Raw genomic sequence first — 22,180 nt, forward strand, 5'->3', positions numbered from 1 at the left:
GGCCTAAAGGTTAGTTCCCAGGGGAGGGGGTATCAATTCAATTATTTGATCAGACCTAACATTGCCAACCAGGTGTATGATAAGTTCTGTGATTGACATTTTGTAGAGTGAACAGTTATTACATATTTTATAACATCCTACCTAATAATAGACAAATATGCAAATTGACCATACCTCCAACACACCCACAAGCCATGCCCACAAGCCACGCCCACCATCCAATCAGAGCGAGCATGCAAATTAACCCAAACCAAGATGGCTACAGCCACAGAGAGCAAGGTTTCCTAGGTAACAGAGGAAGCCAAGCTTTCCGCCTGCCCTTGCCAGGCCTAAGCCTCCACTCAAGTTACGAAGTTTCAATTATAGAAGGTAAACAAATTCAAACAAATGGCGGCAGAATGGAGCTTGAGAGAGCAGGCCAGGGTTGCCTGCGGCAACATGGGAAGCAAAGCTTTCCACACACCCTGGCGGGGCCCACCCGCTTAAGGCAACAAAGTTTCAATTATAACCCCAACAGAAATGGCTGCTGGCCTCAGAGGGAGCCCCAGGCTTGGCTCCGCTCCAGGATACAAAGTTTCAATTGTAGAAGAAAAATAAATTCCAGATACCAGGGCCTCCACTTGGGTTGCCAGGGGGAGTGGCCAGCCTGCAAACCACCACAGGCCCCTCGCTCAGGCCGCCCCACACCCCAAGGGAACCCCACCCTGATCAGGGACACCCTTCAGGGCAAACCAGCTGGCCCCCACCCATGCACCAGGCCTCTATCCTATCTAATAAAAGAGTAATATGCAGATTGATCATCAGTGCAACACACAATATAGCTGCCCCCATGTGGTCAAAGATCCTGCCCCCATGTGGACACAAGATGTCCACCACAAGATGGCCAGCAGGAGAGGGCAGTTGGAAGGCACCCAGCCTGCAAGGGAGGGCAGTTGAGAAGGACCAGGCCTGCAAGGGAGGGCAGTTGAGAGGGACCAGGCCTGCAAGGGAGGGCAGTTGAGAGGGACCAGGCCTGCAAGGGAGGGCAGTTGAGAGGGACCAGGCTTGCAAGGGAGGGGCAGTTGGAGGTGATCAACCCTGCAGGAGAGGGCAGTTAAGGGTGACGAGGCCAGCAGAGGAGGGAAGTTGGGGGCAAACAGGCTGGCAGCAGAGTGGTTAGGGGGTGATCAGGCTGGCAGGCAGAAGCGGTAGGGGCAATCAGGAAGGCAGGCAGGCAAGCAGTTGTGAGCCAACAGTCCTGGATTGTGAGAGGGATGTCCGACTGCCTGTGGGATCGGGCCTAAACGTGGAGTCGGACATGCCTTGAGGGGTTCCATATTGGAGAGGGTATAGGCTGGGCTGAGGGACAACCCCCCTCCATGCACGAATTTCGTGCACCGGGCTTCTAGTTTATATATATAAAAGCCTAAGCAACTGGTTGACCGTTCCACTGGTAGCTATGACACACACTGACCACCATGGGGCAGACACTCAATGAAGAGGCATGGAAGCATGGAACAGACTGATGAATCTCAGAGGGAAGGGGGGAAAGGGGAGGGCTGGAAGAGATTAACCAAAGACCTTATATGCATACTAGAGGCCTGGTGCACAGATTCATGCACCGGTGGGGTCCCTCAGCCTGGCTTGCGGGGATTGGCTGAAACTGGCAGTCTGACATCCCCCAAATGGTCCCGGATTGGGAGAGGGTGCAGGGGAGGCCGAGGGACGCCACTGGTGCACGAATCTGTGCACCAGGCCTCTAGTATCCTTATAAAAACTATTTGAAACTTGATCTTTCATCCTTACTTAGTGTAATGTTTCAGAACCATTCTTCAAAGAATAAAATACTAATGATAAATGGGGGGGCTATTTTATTTTATTTAAAAATTTTTAAATATATTTTTATTGATTTCAGAGAGGAAGGGAGAAGGAGAGGGAGATAGAAACATCAATGATAAGGGAGAATCATTGATTGATTGATTGATTGATTGATTGATTGGCTTCCTCCTGCACACCCTCTACTGGGGATTGAGCCCACAACCCAGGCATGTGCCCTTGACCAGAATTGAACCCGGGACCCTTCAGTCCCCAGGTCGATTCTCTATCCACTGAGCCAAACTAGCTAGGGCAAGAATAAACCACACTATTTTATCACTTACTCTTAGATGAAAGTATCACTCACTGAAATAGGAAAATTGAGTGTTGGATAGATGAAGAGAATCCCAATTTAGCAGATTTTTATTTCTAGTCAGAAAAGTGTGGGAATTTCATCTTTAGATCTACCTATTATATGGAAAGATTCAATACTAAAAGAGCAGAAGAAAAAAAAGAAGAACCAAATTTTCAGATAACACTTCTCACCCCCATCTTAAGTCTCTTCTCCAGTGGCCGGCAAACTCATTAGTCAACAGAGCCAAATATCAACAGTACAACGATTGAAATTTCTTTTGAGAGCCAAATTTTTTAAACTTAAACTTCTTCTAATGCCATTTCTTCAAAATAGACTCGCCCAGGCCGTGATATTTTGTGGAAGAGCCACAGTCAAGTGGCCAAAGAGCCGCATGTGGCTCGCGAGCCGCAGTTTGCCGACCACGGTTCTAACCAATTCTTATTTATCTCTCAAAACTCACTTACTATAAGGAAGCTTTTTAAAATTCCTATGCCTTAATGAGTTGTATTTCCTTTTGGATTTCATAACACCTTGAATGTACCTCCATCATAACATATAAGTCACTGACTTGCAGTTTCCTACTTATTTTTCTATTTCTCCTACTAGACACTTCTCTAAAACAGGTTTATTTCATTTTGTATCCCCAGAAGTTTCTACTTAGAAAGCACTTATAAAAATGGTAAATAACTATTAATTTCCAATAACAAACTTTCAATGTACAAAGCTATAAAACAACCATATAAGGCTTAAACAATAGCCTTTAGTAATATGTTGTGGGGCACCATACAATCCTCACAAACCATGACTTGTGAAATTTCCTAATTTCTACTATCTTAGGGAGATGGTGCTTCTTGGTAAGATAATGTAGTCACTAGGTCTTTAATCAGTTCTATTTCTGAAGCAGTGAATGTTTTATTTAAGTAATTGAAAATAGAAAAAAATATGCATTTGTCTTCTGTCATTATAAAAATTTGCAGCAAGATAAGAAAACAAGATATTGAAGAGGGAAAGGATAACAGCTTTGCAGAATCAGAGCAAACCTAGTAACATTTTGTTTGAAGCATGTCCACTTTGCATTATAATAGTTCAGTCTCTCTCAAACTAGAGGCAAATGCTGTTCTTTACAACTATGTATTTTTTTAAGATTTTTTTTATTGATTTTTATAGAGAGAGAAAGGGAGAGGGAGAAAGAGAGTTATAAACATCGATGTGAGAGAGATATCAACATCGATAGACTGCCTCCTGCACACCCCTACTAGGGATTGAGCCTGCAACACTGACATGTGCCCTGACCAGGAATCAAACTGGTCACCTTTTGGTGCACAGGATGACACTCAACCAACTAAGCCACATGGGCTAGAGCTACAACTATTTTTAAAATAATTTATTTAGAAGGGGGAAAATCTGAACAAATGCTTACTTTCTAAAAAGTTTTGACAATTCAGTCAAGAGCTCTTTTTAAAACATTGAGAGAGAGAGAGAGAGAGAGAGAGAGAGAGAGAGAGAGAGAGAGAGAGATTTGGTGGCAAATGTCATATATTATCTAACTTTTCTTTGCCATGCAGATTTACCTTCTAGACAGTAGTTCTCAACCTTTCTAATGCCTCGACCCTTTAATACAGTTCCTCATGTTGTGGTGACCCCCAACCATAAAATTATTTTCGTTGCTACTTCATAACTGTAATTTTGCTACTGTTATGAATCGTAATGTAAATATCTGTGTTTTCCGATGGTCTTAGGCGACCCTGCTAGTGGTTCTCAACCTGTGGGTCCCACAGGTTGAGAACCGCTGCTGTAGAATCTAGGGTATGATTGTGATCCAGAAAAGCTCTGCCTAATATGGAAAGTTCACTTTGTTATTCTTGTTTCTAATGTTACATCTATTTGGCTTCCATATTTACATGAACTCAATTCCATGAAATGAGGAGATATGAGTACATTTTCTTACTTTAAATTAGTAGATAAAATGCCTTTTTGTTTAACAAATAAGATCCAGTGGATTTTGTTACTGCAGTTTGGCTGGCGTGGACTTTATCAGTAAAGGGAATATTGGGAACACCTGCATGGCTACCATTTCTATATGACTACAAAGACAGCATCATTTCCCCCAAATGGAGGCATGCATGGGATTTATAAAGCATCAAATGTTGCATTATAATCAAAACAATGTAAAGGAATTAGACCATAAACTAGTACTTACTGTATTTTTAATACAACACCAGTCCTGCTGTTTATCAGTAACATAATAGTTTGAGTGGAACTGCAAACTGGTAGGTTAAGTTTGGCTTGTGATGCAGTAATTTTTTTAAATGAAATTAAGTTTGCAGTTATTGCTGGGGAAAATTTCTATCATTTATAAGATAACATCTCATTTTTCTAAATATCAGTATTTATAAGCAATATCCATTTGACAGCTCTGGAGACATACTTTATATTTTTTATTCAAACAATAGAGACAGCAGCACTGCAACTTTGTGTGTAATTTCCAACCAAAGCATCTGTGATGTCTATCACTATCTGAAAAGTCTTTTTCCTGGGTGAGGAATTATTTTGGCCAACATATCTTAGCAGCGCCCTGGAAAGACAGCATTTTTCTTCAGAGTACTAAAGATGATCATGACAGTTCTTGACTCTTCTGAGATGCAAATGTCAATCTGGTTAAGAATTTCCCATTTGCAATCCAGCCATTTCTTCCTTTAAAAATTGAGGACAAGAATTAAATATATTAACATGTGGACATTCCTAGCATAGTGCCTCGTGTTCAACACATGAGAGCTTTCCTTTCCATTTTTTCTTTTCCCCTCCAGAATATACTAAAATATGCTAAAACTAGCACTACATGATTATGACTGTCTGACTGTTTTCCATCTGCCTTCAGGATGTTTTTCTGTATATCATTTTCATCTAATCTAACAAAAAATGTTTCAAATCTAACAAAGCTAGTTCTATATAAAAATAGGATATGATGAAAATACTTTAAAAGACTATGATATAGGAAATTAGTCACAAACAAAAATAGGTGAATCATAAACCATTCCTTTACTCCATATTGAGTAAATTAGCAACTAAATAGTCAATTATTGATTCTTAGATAATAGAGCAAGTGCTCTGTTATATATTATTTTGTGGTTAGTTTGAGATAAACATCATAAAAATAGAACTCAGCTAATACAGATTAAAAACAAGAAGCATTCAATGTGTTATTTGATTCATTTTCTATAATGAAAACATTAATACTTTAACACAATACTAGAAAAATGTAAAGAATTATGTAATACTTTTTTGTATATTGAAAAACACGACCAACACCCTACACTGCATCCTATATATTAACAGAAGTTTTCTCATTAAACAGGTATCTATTCAATGGGTAACACTTTTTATTTTATCATCATGTTGAATGCATTAAAAAAGAGCCTGGAGCCCTGGCCAGTGTGCTTAGTGGTTAGAGTGTTGGCTTGCCCAATGAAGGGTTGAGGGTTTGATTCTTGGTCAAAGGCACATACCTGGATTGCAAGTTTGATCCTCGGCCCCCATTCAGGGCTTGTGTGTGGGAGGCAACCAATTGATGTGTCTCATTGATGTTTCTCTCCTCTCTCTTTCTCTCCTGCCCCCTCTCCTTTCCATTCTCTTTGAAAATCAATGGACAAAATATCCTCAGGTGAGGATTTAAAAAAAAGAGCCTGGAGGCTTTGTCTAGAAATAAATGATAAAGATTTATTTAACGGTCTTAAGGGTTTGCAAACCAGAAACACAACTAGGCAATACCCAGAGTGTCCCAACCGAGAAAGAAAAGCTAAGAGTGCATATATGAAAAAGCACATTCTTGAGAAGTATCAGTCGTGTATCCTTATCCTCTGGATCAGTGTGAGATGGTAATCCTCTAGGACCAGTGGTCTGGATAATGAATGTCAGGATACATTATTTCCTTAGTCCTTCAGGAGGTAATCAGAAGGTTATATGTAGGTTTGATGCACATCCAGGCCTTGACATAGGACTGGAAAGTTCAAAAGTTCCCAGGCTAATTAAAATAAGAATAGAATAATTTCCTCATCTCCCAATGTACTTGATTTTAGTAATTTAATATCTTGACAATAGTGACGCCATTTTATTTCTTCACTCTAATCCTCAATCACAATAATATTCATAACAATAATAATCTTAATTTCTATCATTCTCAATCCTCATAATAACTCTATGAGATTGGCACTGTTATTAACTACATGTTATGGAAAAGGAAATTGAGGCTAAAATTGATTGAGTACCTTGTAGAACAGGTCACACAGTGAGAAAGATTCTTTCAAAGATATATTAGAACTCTTTCTTCTTTGGTTCTCTTGGAAATTTTTACATAGGGTGAGGGAAAGATCAACCAAAGGACTTGTATGCATGCGTATAAGCATAACCAATGGACACAGACACCAGGGGGTGAGGGCTTGAGTGGAGGGTGGAGTGAGGAGACAAGGAGGGATGGGGACACATATGTAATACCTTAATAAATAAAATAAAATACTAATTATATGCAAATCAATGACAAACAAATATGTGTAATCTAGAAATGGGCATATGCTCTTCCATCTTATGTACAGGACTGTCTAACATAGAAATCACATTGGCAAATTCCTGATACTGAATGTCAGAAGTGACAAAACAATAGTGGTGATGTAGCCTACTTAATATTGAAATTAGGTTTACTTTGCTTTGTTGCAGACTGATGAGAAACGTTAATTACAAAGAATTTCTGTATAAAACTAAAGCTTCCCTGTTTATCATATTTCTCTTTGATTCTTTGTTAGCTCTGTATCTTTAACAAGGCAAGTTTTTGAACAATTATTTGAAGTTTCTCTTTTATTTTCTCTATCTTACATCCTCCTTAATTCTGTATAAATTCTTGACAAAATCTCAACTAGTTTGAGAAACTCCAGTGATTTCTTGTTTGAACAAATATTTACTAAACTCTTACTGTATTCCAGGTTATCTCTTAAGGAATTTTATTGCAATTATCTACATTGATAGATATATAGTTTGGATTCAGTTTGGTATTTTTACATGTTTAAAACAAATTACTTCCCAATATATTGGTACAAATAAATATGTTGTTTTATAAAATGTATTTTTCCAAGATGACTACAACTTGTTAGGAAAAACTAATATCACTACTAGCTTGGAATTTTTGAAACCTTAAGACAAAGTACAACAGAACAATGTTGAGGCTTTATTTTCTTGCTAAAGAAAATCTGAATCTTCCCTCAAAGAGAAATATTACATTTCTTCTAGGTTATTGTCTTTATTTTCACAGAGAAATAATTCCTTCAGAAGAAGTGACTATCAATTTTTTCAGTATTTGTCCCTTTCATGTAAGAAGTAATAAGCCAGAAATTAAGAACTTTTGTTCCCGTTGCTGGTTCTATAGGCAGTAATATGGTATCGTTAGACAAGCAGAAGCTGGAAGAGGAAGAGTTGGACAGAGCGGCAAATCAGAACTTTATATCTCATATAGTGCCAGAGGTCAAGAGCTTGTCAAGTGTTTGAGAACCAAGAAATCAAATGTGCCTTATGCAGCTAATGGATCTGTAGTGCCAATCTGTACAAATGAGAAAATCCATTGAAATCCTTCACGCTGGGAGATTCAGGTGGTGTTAAAGAGTTGAAAGCATTCATTGTCAGGAGCCAATCAGGTTGTTGGCCCTTGGATAAAAGTAGAAGTGGATGGGAGCAGCCTGACTCCAATATTCAGCAGAAATAAGGCTGCAGAATCCCAGAATGTCAGCTTAGAAAACAGATCTCTGAGCTTGATGGGCTGCTTTCTGATCCCTTTTCCTGCTGAGAGCAAGGATGTCTGGTGTTGCAGGTGCATAGATGAAGTAGTTGGAAACTAGCTGGAGGTAAAGAACTGGAGGACTGCAGGTGTACACTAATTGCAACTGTAGGGGCAGTAGGAGTTTGTGGAAAAGGTCCAGGAATGACCCATTAATGTATGGAGTAACTGTGCTGTCATATTTAAAATCTCCTAATTGAATTCCCAAGCCTGTTTAATTGTTTCATGGGAATGATTGCAAAAATTAGTTTAAATTGTTTAGATCTCCTTTGGTGAAAAGATTCTTCATGAGTTCAAAATGTGTAGGTTAACCAGAAAGTGTTTTTTAAAAAAGTGAATAACTCTGATTTTAAAACAGGAAAATTAGTTCAGGTAACTGGACTGTGATTTTCTAAATTGTATCATTTGGCCTGGTCTTTTTTTTTTTAATATATTTTATTGATTTTTTACAGAGAGGAAGAGAGAGGGATAGAGAGTTAGAAACATCGATGAGAGAGAAACATCGATCAGCTGCCTCCTGCACACCCCCTACTGGGGATGTGCCCGCAACCAAGGTACATACATGCCCTGGACCGGAATCAAACCCGGGACCCTTGAGTCCACAGGCCGACGCTCTATCCACTGAGCCAAACCGGTTTCGGCTGGCCTGGTCTTTTGACTCATTTTACCATCTCCCTTATTACAGCATAAAATGAAAGAAAATATCAACATACATTTTCAGATTGTTAAGCTCAAATATTTGATCTTGAAGGAAGAATTGATTGGCAATAATTGTTCCCTGTAATTAGCATTAATATGATAGCATTTTGCTTTTTAGAGATATGAATACAACTGAAAGGAGAGACTTCATTAAAGTTTCTGAGAGTCTTTTTTTTTAAGTCAATGGCTTACTTAAAACTTATTCAACATATATTTTTTGAATGGCTACTATGTACAAAGCACTGTGCTAGGCCTCTGGAGCATAAACATAATATAATACAAGGGAGAATATGAAAAGAACCATGTGAATGGAGCCGAGTGAAAGGGCTAAAAGGAGTTCAGAGGTAGGAGAGACATTTCTTGTTATCAAAGATCACATAAGTAGAAAGTAACATGTTGTTTTTACAGATAAATAGTACAACATTCCTTCACCTTTTAAATTAAAAAATAAGAATATAAAAATTTTACTATATATGCCAAATAAAGCAAAATACATGTTTTGGTGTTTTATGTTTGTTAGGTAAGACATAGGGATAAAGGGAGGAATTAAAAAAGTAAGTGAAAAGGACTGACAGAAAGAAGTGATGTGTAAGAGGATAAAGGAAGTATACAATGCATACAAAGAAACTGAAAACATGACATTCATTGTGACCAAAATTTGTTTCTTTATCCTGTCAATTATTAGCTGTGTAGCTTTGGGAAAGACTCATAACCTCCCTGAGCCTAAAATTCTTCATCTGTAAGATAAACATAATACTAATCCCAAAGAGTGTTTTGTAAGTATAAAATGTAGAGCATATACACAAAGGAGAATACAAATAAAGAGAACTTATTTTAATATAGTAGAGTTTTGTGGAGTAATATCACTAATATGATCATTTACCAGTAAGCTATTACTGGTAAAATTTTTTTACAGTGTAAAAATTTTATACCTAGAATTATGCAACTGGACTCAGTTTATATTATCCCGATTTTGTTGGCAACATCCAAAGCACCAGAGTCAGGAGCCAGTCGAACATATGCCTTCTTCTCTCCAAAGGCCTGATCAGAGGGTTGACCTTGGCCACATCAATGTCATAGAGCTTCTTCACAGCCTGTTTGATCTGGTGCTTGTTGGCCTTGACATCCACAATGAACACAAGTGTACTGTCTTCTATCTTCTTCATGGCTGACTTGGTAGTCAGGGGGAATTTCATGATGGTATAGTGGTCAAGCTTATTTCTCCTGGGTGCGCTCTTCCTAGGATATTTAGGCTGCCTTCGGAGCTTTAGTGTCTTTGGCCATTGGAAGGTGGGTGACGTGCGGATTTTTTTTGTGGCTGTGAATGCCTTTCAACACTGCTTTATTTGCCTTCAAAGCCTTTGCTTCGGCTTAGGCTTTGGGAGGGGCAGGGGCTTCCTTCTTAGCTTTTAGGGCCATCTTCGTAAAAAGCAAAAATATTATATATATCTAGGTAAAATGGGGCTATCATAGATACCCCACCAAGGATATGGAAGTATCATGTCTATTCTGTCCTACTCCACCCCTTACAGCTACTAGTTTGTCCAGAGTTTTGTTATAATATTTGCTACCCTGTGTTGCACTTTAATTATGTAGTCCCCTCAATCAACTGTGAGGTCCTCAAGGAATAAGGATGCTGTTTAATCATTTTTATATCTCTTATCATGTAGCATATATAGCAGGTACTTAATTAAAGTTTGATGAATTAATGAAATCCTCATTTGTTAAAGAACCTACTTATAAGCTAGTTATTATAGTTACATTTGAAATAGGCTGATATAAATTAATCTACTTTGCATGTTTAGTTGTTTATCAAAACACCTTTTTTTTTTTAAATTTTGTTTTTTGCTTTAGGTTTTCAAACAAGCCTAAAGTAAAATCCTGGTCACTTACTTAATCCCTCTATTCCCAGTTTTTCTCTATATAAATTGGTGTTAATGGCACCTTTTCACAAAGATTGTAAGAGAGGCTTTAAGAAGGTAAATATAAAGCACTTGGTACATAAGATGAACTTGCTAATTTCTTTTCCTTTAATTTTTAACCTCTACTACAAAGAACTCTGAAATTTCAAAATTCTCAATTTCTGTAATTCTATGCAAAATATTGAAATTAAACATTTTCAATGCTAATGGCTTTGAAAACTCTATTTTGATTTAACCCATTTAATGCTCCCTTAAAATCAATGTATTAACCTGCTCACAAGATACAAAACACATGAAGAAAATAGTCATTTTAAAAATATGGTTGAAATTTATAAAGAACTCATAAACTAATCACAAAACAAACAAAAAATCCAATTTAAATAATGGGCAGAGGATCTGAATAGATATTTCTCTAAAGATGACATACAAATGGCCAATAGACATATGAAAGGATGCTTAAAGTCCCTAATCATCACAGAAATGCAAGTTAAATGAAAAGAGTTATAAAAATTGTATTAAAAAATGTGATCATGGATTTTTAAAACATAAATATTTTTTTCTTGGGTGAGGCAGTTCCAGTATAGAATTGTCTGCTATATCTCTTTTTGTTGTTGAAGGTAATCAAGAGTTTTACACAGTTTATTAGCCACTGAATTTTGAAACACTAGAGGACTAACAGAATGTTGCATTTAGTCAGGTGTTCAAGAAGAATTTTGGGAATAAAAATGCATCATTTGGAAAATAAATAGAGCCATATATCATATAAGTAATGAAAAGGAAGCAGAACCATATGGAGAATTATAAAAGAGCTACAGGTGACTATTATAAGACTTCTATGTAGAATATTGTAGGGCTTCCTGTCTCTTAAGAGATTTTAATGGAAAAAAAAGATTAAAAAGAGCTGATATAGGACCATGTGCCCTATACAGATTTTGTAATTTAGTAATCCACACATGAAACCTATATGTTCATGTTGACTAATGTCACCCCAATAAAATGTAATTAAAAAATAAAATAAAATAAAAAGAGCTCATATATGTGAGATACATATCATTGAATACAGAACCCTAAAATCTCTTAGTAAAGAATCCTATCTAATAAAAAAGTAATATGCTAATTGGCTGTACCTCTGCTATGGCCACAACTGATCAGGGGTGCTATGCAAATTAACCCAGCAAAGATGGTGGGTAAATTTGCATACACAGGCGGGGCGGGGGAGCAGCGCCTGATGCCGCCAGCTGGATCCAAGCCAAGATGGAGGACTGGGGAGGCAGCGGGAAGCAGCACCCTATGCCACTGGCTGGATCCAAGCCACAATTGTGCCGCCTGTCCGGTCCAAGCCACAATGGGAAACCGGGCAAGCAGCGTGGGGCAACGCCTGATGCCACCGGCTGGATCCAAGCCAAGATGGTGAACTGGGCAGGCAGTGGTGGGCAGCGCCCTATGCCACCAGCTGGATCTGAGCCGAAATCGCTCTGCCTGCCCTGTCTAAGCCACAAGGGGGAACCAGGCAAGCAGCGTGGGGCAGCGCCCGATGCCACCAGCCAGATCCAAGCCAAGATGGGGGACTGGGCAGGCTGCGGGGGGCAGCGCCCTATGCCGCCCGTTGGACCCAAGCTGTGATCACGCCACCTGCCCTGTCTAAGCCACAAGGGGGAACTGGCACATAGCGTGGGGCAGCACCCGATGCTACCAGCTGGATCCAAGCCAAGATGGGGGACCGGGCAGGCAGTAGTGGGCAGCGCCCTATGCCATTGGCTGGATCCAAGCCGCGATCGCGCTGCCTGCCCGGTCCAAGCCACAATGGGGAACCAGGCAAGCAGTGTGAGGCAGCGCCCTAGGCCGCCGGATGGATCCAAGCCGCGATCGCGGACCCAGGCTGGTGGCGTGGGGCAGCACCCCACATTGCTGGTGGGGTCCAAGTCACGGGGACCTGGGAAGCCCCTGCCAAGGCTCGCCTCTTGGGTCCAGCAGAGCGAGAAAGCTGGCAGCTTAAAGAGCATTGCTCCCTCTGGAGCCCCAGCTTCTGCATCCCAGCTGTGGAAACTGACAACAGGTAGGAGGAAGTCCCACCCCCACAGAATCAGGCAAAATCAGCCGTTGGTCACACAGCTCAAAGGCCTGACAGCCAGGACTCTCATTCACCTGTATCTCAGACCATGGCAGTAGAGAGGTGGGACTATGTCCAAAGAAAAACTGTTGATACAATGTAGCTCTGCAGCAGAAAGATGCCGTTATCGACAGAAAATGTCTGAAGAGCAACGTGCATCTGATCTTGAAAGAAGGCGACACCTGCGACAGAATGTATCTGAAGAGCAGCTATTGGAAAAACGTCGCTCTGAAGCCGAAAAACACTGGCATCATTGACAGAAAATGTCTAAAGACCAATGTGCCTTTGAAATTGAAAGAAGGCAGTGGTGAAGACAGAATATGTCTAGAGAACAGTCATCAACAAGTACTAGCAATATTGGTAGGAACTGCCTTCTCAGCAAAAATGGAGTACATGAGGATGCAATTCTCGAACATAGTTGTGGTGGAATGACTGTTAGATGTGAATTTTGCCTATCACTAAATTTCTCTGATGAAAAACCATCCAATGGGAAATTTACTTGATGTTGTAGCAAATGATATACATTTTCCAGATTACCCGGCATATTTAAAAAGATTAGTGACAAACGAAGATTCTGAGAGTAAAAATTTCATGGAAAATATTCGATCCATAAATAGTTCTTTTGCTTTTGCTTCCATGGGTGCAAATATTGCATCACTATCAGGGTATGGATCATACTGTTTTAGAATACATAGACAAGTTTATCACCTTACTGGAACTTTACATCCTTCGGATGGTGTTTCTCAGAAGTTTGCTCAACTCTATATTTTGGATACAGCCGAAGCTATAAGTAAACGATTAGCAATGCCAGAAAACCAGGGCTGCTCAGAAAAACTCATGATCAACATCAACAACCTCATGCATGAAATAAATGAATTAACAAAATCGTACAAGATGCTACATGAGGTAGAAAAGGAAGCCCAATCTGAAGCAGCAGCAAAAGGTATAGCTCCCACAGAAGTAACTATGGCAATTAAATATGATCGTAACAGTGACTCAGGTAGATATAATTCTCCACGTGTAACCCAGGTTGCTGTCATATTCAGAAACGAAGATGGAGAACCTCCTTTTGAAAGGGACTTGCTCATTCATTGTAAACCGGATCCCAATAATCCAAATGCCACTAAAATGAAACAAATCAGTATCCTGTTTCCTACATTAGATGCAATGACATATCCTATTCTTTTTCCACATGGTGAAAAAGGCTGGGGAACAGATATTGCATTAAGACTCAGAGACAACAGTGTACTCAACAATAATACTAGACAAAATGTAAGGTCACGAGTCACACAAATGCAGTATTATGGATTTTATCTCCCTGTGAGGAACACATTCAATCCTATTTTAAATGCAGTAAAATTAACTCAACAGTTTATTGTGGATTCATATTCAAAAATGGAGGCCAATCAGATAAATTTCATTAAAGCAAATCAATCTAAGTTGAGAGTTGAAAAATATAGTGGTTTGATGGATTATCTCAAATCTAGATCTGAAAATGACAATGTAACAATTGGTAAAATGATAATACTTCCATCATCTTTTGAGGGTAGTCCCAGAAATATGCAGCAGCGATATCAGGATGCTATGGCAATTGTAACGAAGTACGGCAAGCCCAATTGATTTATAACCATGACATGCAATCCCAAATGGGCAGATATTACAAACAATTTACAATGCTGACAAAAAGTTTAAAACAGACCTGACTTGGTAGCCAGAGTTTTTAATATTAAGCTGAACGATCTTTTAAATGACATATGTAAATTCCATTTATTTGGCAAAGTAATAGCTAAGATTCATGTCATTGAATTTCAGAAACGAGGACTGCCTCATGCTCACATATTATTGATATTAGATAGTGAGTCCAAATTACATTCAGAAGATGACATTGACCATATAGTTAAGGCACAAATTCTAGATGAGGACCAGTGTCCTCGACTTTTTCAAATTATAAAATTAAATATGGTACATGGACCATGTGGAATACAAAATCCAAATAGTCCATGTATGGAAAATGGAAAATGTTCAAAGGGATACCCAAAAGAATTTCAAAATGTGACTATTGGAAATATTGATGGATATCCCAAATACAAACGAAGATCTGGTAGTACCATTTCTATTGGAAATAAAATTGTCGATAATACTTGGATTGTGCCTTATAACCTGTATTTGTGCCTCAAATATAACTGTCATATTAATGTTGAAGTCTGTGCATCAATTAGAAGTATCAAATATCTATTTAAATACATCTATAAAGGGCACGATAGTGCAAATATTCAAATTTCTGAAAATAATATTATCAATCATGACGAAGTACAGGACTTCATTGACTCCAGGTATGTGAGCGCTCCTGAGGCTGTTTGGAGACTTTTTGGAATGCAAATGCATGACCAATCTCATGCAATCATAAGATTAGCTATTCATTTGCCAAATGATCAAAATTTGTATTTTCATGCCGATGATTTTGTTGAAATTTAGATAGGGTTAAAAGACATAACTCAACTTTGATGGCTTGGTTCTTATTGAATAGAGAAGACTCTGATGCACGTAATTATTATTATTGGGAGATTCCACAGCATTATGTGTATAATAATTCTTTGTGGACAAAACGCCGAAAGGGTGGGAATAAAGTATTAGGTAGACTGTTCACTGTGAGCTTTAAAGAACCAGAACAATATTACCTTAGACTCTTGCTTCTGCAAGTAAAAGGTGCGATAAGTATTGAGGATCTGCGAACTGTAGGAGGTGTAACTTATGATACATTTCATGAAGCTGCTAAACACCAAGGATTATTACTTGACGATACTATCTGGAAAGATACGATTGACGATGCAATCATCCGTAATATGCCCAAACAACTACGGCAACTTTTTGCATACATATGTGTGTTTGGATGTCTTTCTGCTGCAGACAAATTATGGGATGAGAATAAATCTCATTTTATTGAAGATTTCTGTTGGAAATTGCACCAAAGAGAAGATGCCTGTGTGAACTGTGAAATGCATGCCCTTAACAAAATTCAGGAGGTATTCACATTGCATGGAATGAAATGTTCACATTTCAAACTTCCGGACTATCCTTTATTAATGAATGCAAATACATGTGATGAATTGTATGAGCGACAACAGGCAGAGGTTTTGATAAATCTCTGAATGATGAACAGTTGGCAGCCTTTCAGACTATAACTTCAGCCATCGAAGATCAAACTGTACACCTCAAATGCTTTTTCTTGGATGGTCCAGGTGGTAGTGGAAAAACATATCTGTATAAAGTTTTAATACATATATTAGAAGTCATGGTGGTACTGTTTTACCCACAGCATCTACAGGAATTGCTGCAAATTTACTTCTTGGTGGAAGAACCTTTCATTCCCAATATAAATTACCAATTCCATTAAATGAAACTCCAATTTCTAGACTCGATATAAAGAGCGAAGTTGCTAAAACTATTAAAAAGGCCAAACTTCTCATTATTGATGAATGCACCATGGCATCCAGTCATGCTGTAAACGCCATAGACAGATTACTAAGAGAAATTATGAATTTGAATGTTGCATTTGGTGGAAAAGTTCTCCTTCTCGGAGGGGATTTTCGACAACGTCTCAGTATTGTGCTGCATGCTATGCGATCGGCCATAGTACAAATGAGTTTAAAGTACTGTGATGTTTGGGGATGTTTCAGAAAGTTGTCTCTTAAAACAAATATGAGATCAGAGGATTCTGCTTATAGTGAATAGTTAGTAAAACTTGGAGATGGCAAACTTGATAGCAGTTTTCATTTAGGAATGGATACTATTGAAATTCCCCATGAAATGATTTGTAATGGATCTATTATTGAAGACACCTTTGGAAATAGTACATCTATAGATAATATTAAAAATATATCTATACATGTGATTCTTTGTCCAAAAAATGAGCATGTTCAAAAATTAAATGAAGAAATTTTGGATATACTTGATGGAGATGTTCACACCTATTTGAATGATGTTTCCATTGACTCAACAGATGATGCTGAAAAGGAAAAATTTCCCATTGAATTTCTTAATAGTATTACTCCTTCAGGAATGCCGTGTCATAAATTAAAATTGAAAGTGGGTGCAATCATCATGCTATTGAGAAATCTTAATAGTAAATGAGGTCTTTGTAATGGTACCAGATTTATTATCAAAAGATTACGATCTAACATATCAAAGCTGAAGTATTAACAGGATCTGCAGAGGGAGAGGTTGTTCTGATTCCAAGAATTGATTTGTCCCCATCTGACACTGGCATTCCATTTAAATTAATTCGAAGACAGTTTCCCGTGATGCCAGCATTTGCAATGACTATAAATAAATAACAAGGACAAAGTCTAGACAGAGTAGGAATATTCCTACCTGAACCCATTTTCGCACATGGTCAGTTATATGTTGCTTTCTCTCGAGTTCGAAGAGCATGTGACGTTAAAGTTAAAGTTGTAAATACTTTATCTCAAGGGAAATTAGTCAAGCACTCTGAAACTGTTTTCACTCTTAATGTGGTATACAGGGAGATATTAGAATAAGTTTAATCACTTTATCAGTCATTATTTGCATCAATGTTGTTTTATATCATGAGTTTGTTATTGTTGTTATATCATTTTGTTATTATTTATTTATTAATAAAATTATGTATTATTTTCATATACATTGTACTCATTTCTTTTTATCTCTCACACTTTTGTTATAGAGAAAGGGCAAAGAGCAATATTAAAATATTTTCTCTAATTAATTCCCTTTCAATGTGCACTAATTTCGTGCACCAGGCTACTAGTTACTATAAATAAAAAGGGATTAAGTGACTGGCAAATTATAGCTAGGCATCAGCACTAATAATTTACTGATATTTTGGACCAAATAATTTTTTGTTGTGGGGGACTGTTCTATGCACTGCAGATTGTTTCTCAGCATTCCTGGCCTTCATCCACTATATGCCAAAAGGAGCACTCTTTCAATCATCAGAATAAAAAATGATTCTAGATATTGCCAAGTATTTCCTGAGGGGCAAGGTCACTTTCAGTTGAGAACTGCTGAACAAGAGCCTAAATATTTCAGCTGAGATTTAGAAAAGGAAGAGCAATCACTATACCAAAAGATCTCCACAAAATAAATGCAATGGGAAGGACAGAAATTATTACTTAATCTAGAGATAGGTAGCTCTCCTGTATCCAAGACAACATCCAGATTACTTTTAATTATCTCTGTTGGACTTGCTTGATCCTCTATTTTTTTTTTTTTTAAGAAAATCGCAGCTTTTGTTGTCTATGAGTAAGTAATAAAGAAAAAACAGAAACCTGCTTGGCCAGCAACTTTCCATTCTTCGTAGCCTCAAGTTAAGTTTTTTGTTAGTGTCAACCTGACTTTAATCAGGGTGAAGTTTCAGAAGAAATTGGGATTTCATAAAAATATTTAGTTATAATTTGACAAACTAAAATATTGTAAGAGTGGGTGTTACCATTCAAAAGAAAAACAAGAAGAAAAATAACCATAATGAGAACATTTTATTCTTTTGTACAGTTTGCAACATCTTATGTCTAAAGCTTAGTCACTTTTCTGCCTATGAAAAAAATAAGCAAATAATGGTATGACCAAGCAAAACACTAGGGGGAAATGTCATTTTGTGTTAAAACATAATTATAATTAGCAATCAAATTTTACTACATTTTTAAATGAAAGTCTTAACAAGGAATATAATTAGTTCTTTCTGTCTCAGATTTTGGAATTGTTCCACCTACCTTTTCCTTGGTAAGATCACATTTATCTTTTAAAAAAGATAAGGATAATTAATGAAATTGTTTCTTTTCCTTCACACTTGAAAGCCTAAGGAAGAATTCATTTTTTTTCTTGGCTTCCATTTACTGAAATTTCCACATGATGAAATCCAAGCATTTTACATAGAAATGTTTTTATTATGAACACCCAAGATAAACTCCATATGTGTTCCAAGCCCTGTTCATTTTATTCAACAACTAATTATTTATTGGACAGTTTTAGGGTAGAAATGTCCAACAAAAAATATACAGACAGATCAGAGGAACATACTGTTTCCCATAATTTTACATGCTTACCTACCTCGTCTATTTTGTTTTTTCATAAATGTAATATATCCCAGTCATTTTAAATTTATTTTCATCCCCTTTTCACTCTTTTTAAGCAATCTTCTACATTAGTCACTTTAGAAATCATAGGCAACTCAATATGATTTATGAGAAATACACAGATAGGGAATAATGTAGTCAGCAAAATGATTAATTTTTATATTTAACAATTTACTACTTGAAATTATTTTTATAAAAAATATAGTTTTCTTTTTCTGTCAGTTTTGACCAAATTCAATATATCTCTCTTACAGTATTTGGTCTAATTTTTTCATCATGAAATAATTCACAGTTATTTGTATTGTACATGCTACTTTGGGAGATTTTTCTTCTTATTAAATGAACTAGAGGTCCGATGCATGGAAATTCATGCAAGATTAGGCCTTCCTTCCCCTGGCTTTCCTCTGGCACCCAGGATCAGAGCTTCCTTCCCTCCTCTGGCCACCCAGGACCCAGGCTGGTTTCCCTCTGGCCCCAGCTTCATCAGGAAGGATGTCTGAAATGATGTCCGGCCTAATTAGCATATTACCCTTTTATTATTATAGATTGTATTCTGCATTGCTAGAACATTTATTTAGCACACTAAAATTTCTTGAAATTATCCAAGTATGTCTCTGGATATATGTATGTAATTTATATTTTCAGATTTTTACATTATTTTAAAATTTATAAAATCTTAACAATTCCCAAAAATGTCCCTTTTACAAGTGACAGTGTTTTTCCAGTAGACTTCTAATTGCTCCTGGAAAGAATTCTGTGAGATTTTTTTATGATGAAATCAAGAGCATATGTGAGAAGATGTTCAATGTTTTAATTCAGGATCTAGATTAATGGTACATTTTGGATTTTTTCCAGGATATAGTTAAGGATTTCTTTCCTTTATAAAACAGTGTGGAACCCTAATAGTTTTCCCAAACAAGGATACTAAAATCTTGGTTGAGCTAAAAATATGTGTCTGCTTTGAAAAATAATTTTAAAAATATGTATCATAATAACTCCAATGTCAGCATTGACTACTGAAAGATGTTGGAGGTAAGCATACAAATGAATTAATATTATTAGAGCAGAACATTTCTTTCCTTCATATAAGATTATTTTGTAAAATTTATGTATTTTTATGAGACTAATATTCAGTAATAATCACATTTTTTTTCCTTTTTTAATCTCCTTGAGCAGCCTCCTTGGAAGTAATACATTAAGAATTATAATATCTGTGATTTATGTGCACAATTGTTAATTTTCTGATATATTGGTGTATTCAGTTGACTACAGGTTTCATTTTTTTAAAAAATACATTTTTTATTGATTTCAGAGAGGAAGGGAGAGGGAGAGAGAGGTAGAAACATCAATGATAAGAGGGAAATCATTGATTGGCTGCCTCCTGCATGCCCATTGGGGATTGAGCCACAACCTGGGCATATACTCTGACCAGGAATCAAACTGTGACCTTCTGGTTCATAGGTTTATATTCAACCACTGAGTCACAGAGACAGGGCATACAGGTTTCATTTTAAGCTATTAAGATAATTTTCTTTATGGAGAACTAATTTTTTGTAGAAACAAATGAAAAAATAATACAAATATTTAACTGTATGTTTTAAAAATAATTTTATATCTCTGTAACTTGAGTTTTTAGATTATTTGCAAAGCCTTAATGAATGGCAAATTTGGAGTTGAGGAAAAATCTTAGGTTGTTCTTGATCCTCCGTTTTGTTTCAACCAATAATGTAGTTTTCTACAATTGTCCCCTTACACTGAATATTTTGAGAACCTTATCTGTGGTAGGGACTCTGACAGGCGCTTTGTCTATTATTTCATACTAGAGTCCTGGTGCACGAAATTCGTGCACTGGGGGGGAGGGGATGTCCCTCAGCTTGGCCTGCACCCTCTCGCAGTCCGGGACCTCTCATTTTTTACCACCTGCCTGCTCGCTGCTCCTTACCACTTGGCTTGCTGCTCCTTAGTGCTTCCATGGAGTTGGGAGAGGCTGCTGCCACCACCGTTGTGCTCGCCAGCTGTGAGCCCGGCTTCTGGCTGAGCAGCAATCCCCCTGTGGGAGTGCACTGACCACCAGTGGGCAGCTCCTGTGCTGAGTGTCTGCCCCCTTCTGGTCAATGCACATCATGGCTACCAGTCGTTCTGGTTGTTCTGCCGTAACAGTCACTTATGCTTTTATTATATAGATCTTTACTTTCCCAGACACATTCTAATTTGCTTAGCTATGATGAATAACTTGAATATTAATATTAGTTAATATTTTTAACTAAGCACATCTTGGTGGCTATCTAGTGACTTCCTCCTCTCAGGTTATTTGCCCTAAGTCTATTCAATACCCACTCTTGTGAGCTGTGCATTTTCTGAGGACACTCAAAAAGCCCTTAATGTATGGAGAAAATAACTCAGGTAAGCAAATGGATAGCAATATTTGTTATGAGGTTTTCATAGAAGATTGTGAACTTCTTGATAAGGACTATGTTTTATTTAAATGTTGGTCTCCAGAAGTCTTCCATTATGTGTCTGGCACATAGTGAACAATGAATAAGAGAGATTGTAGATATGGACTTTTTTGTGAATAATTTGCCTCCTTCTTGCCCTAACTGGTTTGGCTCTGATAGAGCACTGGCCTGAGGACTGAAGGGTCCCAGGTTTGATTACAGTCAAGGGCATGTACGTTGGTTGTGGGAACATACCCAGTGGGGAGTGTGCAGGAGGCAGTTGATCGATGTTTCTCTCTCATCGATGTTTCTATCTCTCTATCCCTCTCCCTTTCTCTCTGTAAAAAATCAATAAAATATATTTTAAAAAATAATTTGTCTCCTCTATAAGGTTATATTAATTACTAGAGGCCCGGTGCATGAAATTTGTGCATGGGAGAGGGGGTCCCTCGGCCCTGCCTGCACCCTCTCTAATTTGGGACCCTTCGGGGGATGTCCAACTGCCAGTGTAGGTCCAGTCCCACAATCGGACATCCCTATCACAATCCGGGACTGCTGGCTCCCAACGGCTTGCATGCCTGCCTGCCTGATCGCCCAATAACCACTCCCCTGTTGGCCTGATTGATGCCTAACTGCTCCCCTGCCAGTCTGATTGCCCCCTAACTGCCCTCCCTTGCCAGCCTGATAGCCCCTAACTGCCCTCTCCTTACAGCTTGATCACCCCTAACCACCTCTGCCTTGGCCTCCCATCACCGTGGCTTTGTCCAGAAGGACTTCTGAAAGATGTCTGGTCTAATTAGCATATTACCATTTTATTAGTATAGATTTTCTACAATATCAAGCATCAGTACTTGTAATATTAAAAATGGATTCAAGAAATTATTTGTACAGCTTTATATCTTTGGACAAACTAGACATTATCCATATTTTATATATT

The 22,180-nt window shown here is 37.8% G+C and overlaps 1 pseudogene; it reads right to left on the reverse strand.

Annotated features, from left to right (window-relative positions):
- Nucleotides 1–9,623: 9,623 nt before the first annotated feature.
- Nucleotides 9,624–10,085, reverse strand: LOC103299263 (60S ribosomal protein L23a-like; annotated as a pseudogene).
- Between the last annotated feature and the right edge of the window lie 12,095 nt (nt 10,086–22,180).

This window comes from Eptesicus fuscus, chromosome 1 (genome assembly GCF_027574615.1).
Source record: "Eptesicus fuscus isolate TK198812 chromosome 1, DD_ASM_mEF_20220401, whole genome shotgun sequence".
In the NCBI taxonomy this organism is placed as follows: Eukaryota; Metazoa; Chordata; class Mammalia; order Chiroptera; family Vespertilionidae; genus Eptesicus; species Eptesicus fuscus.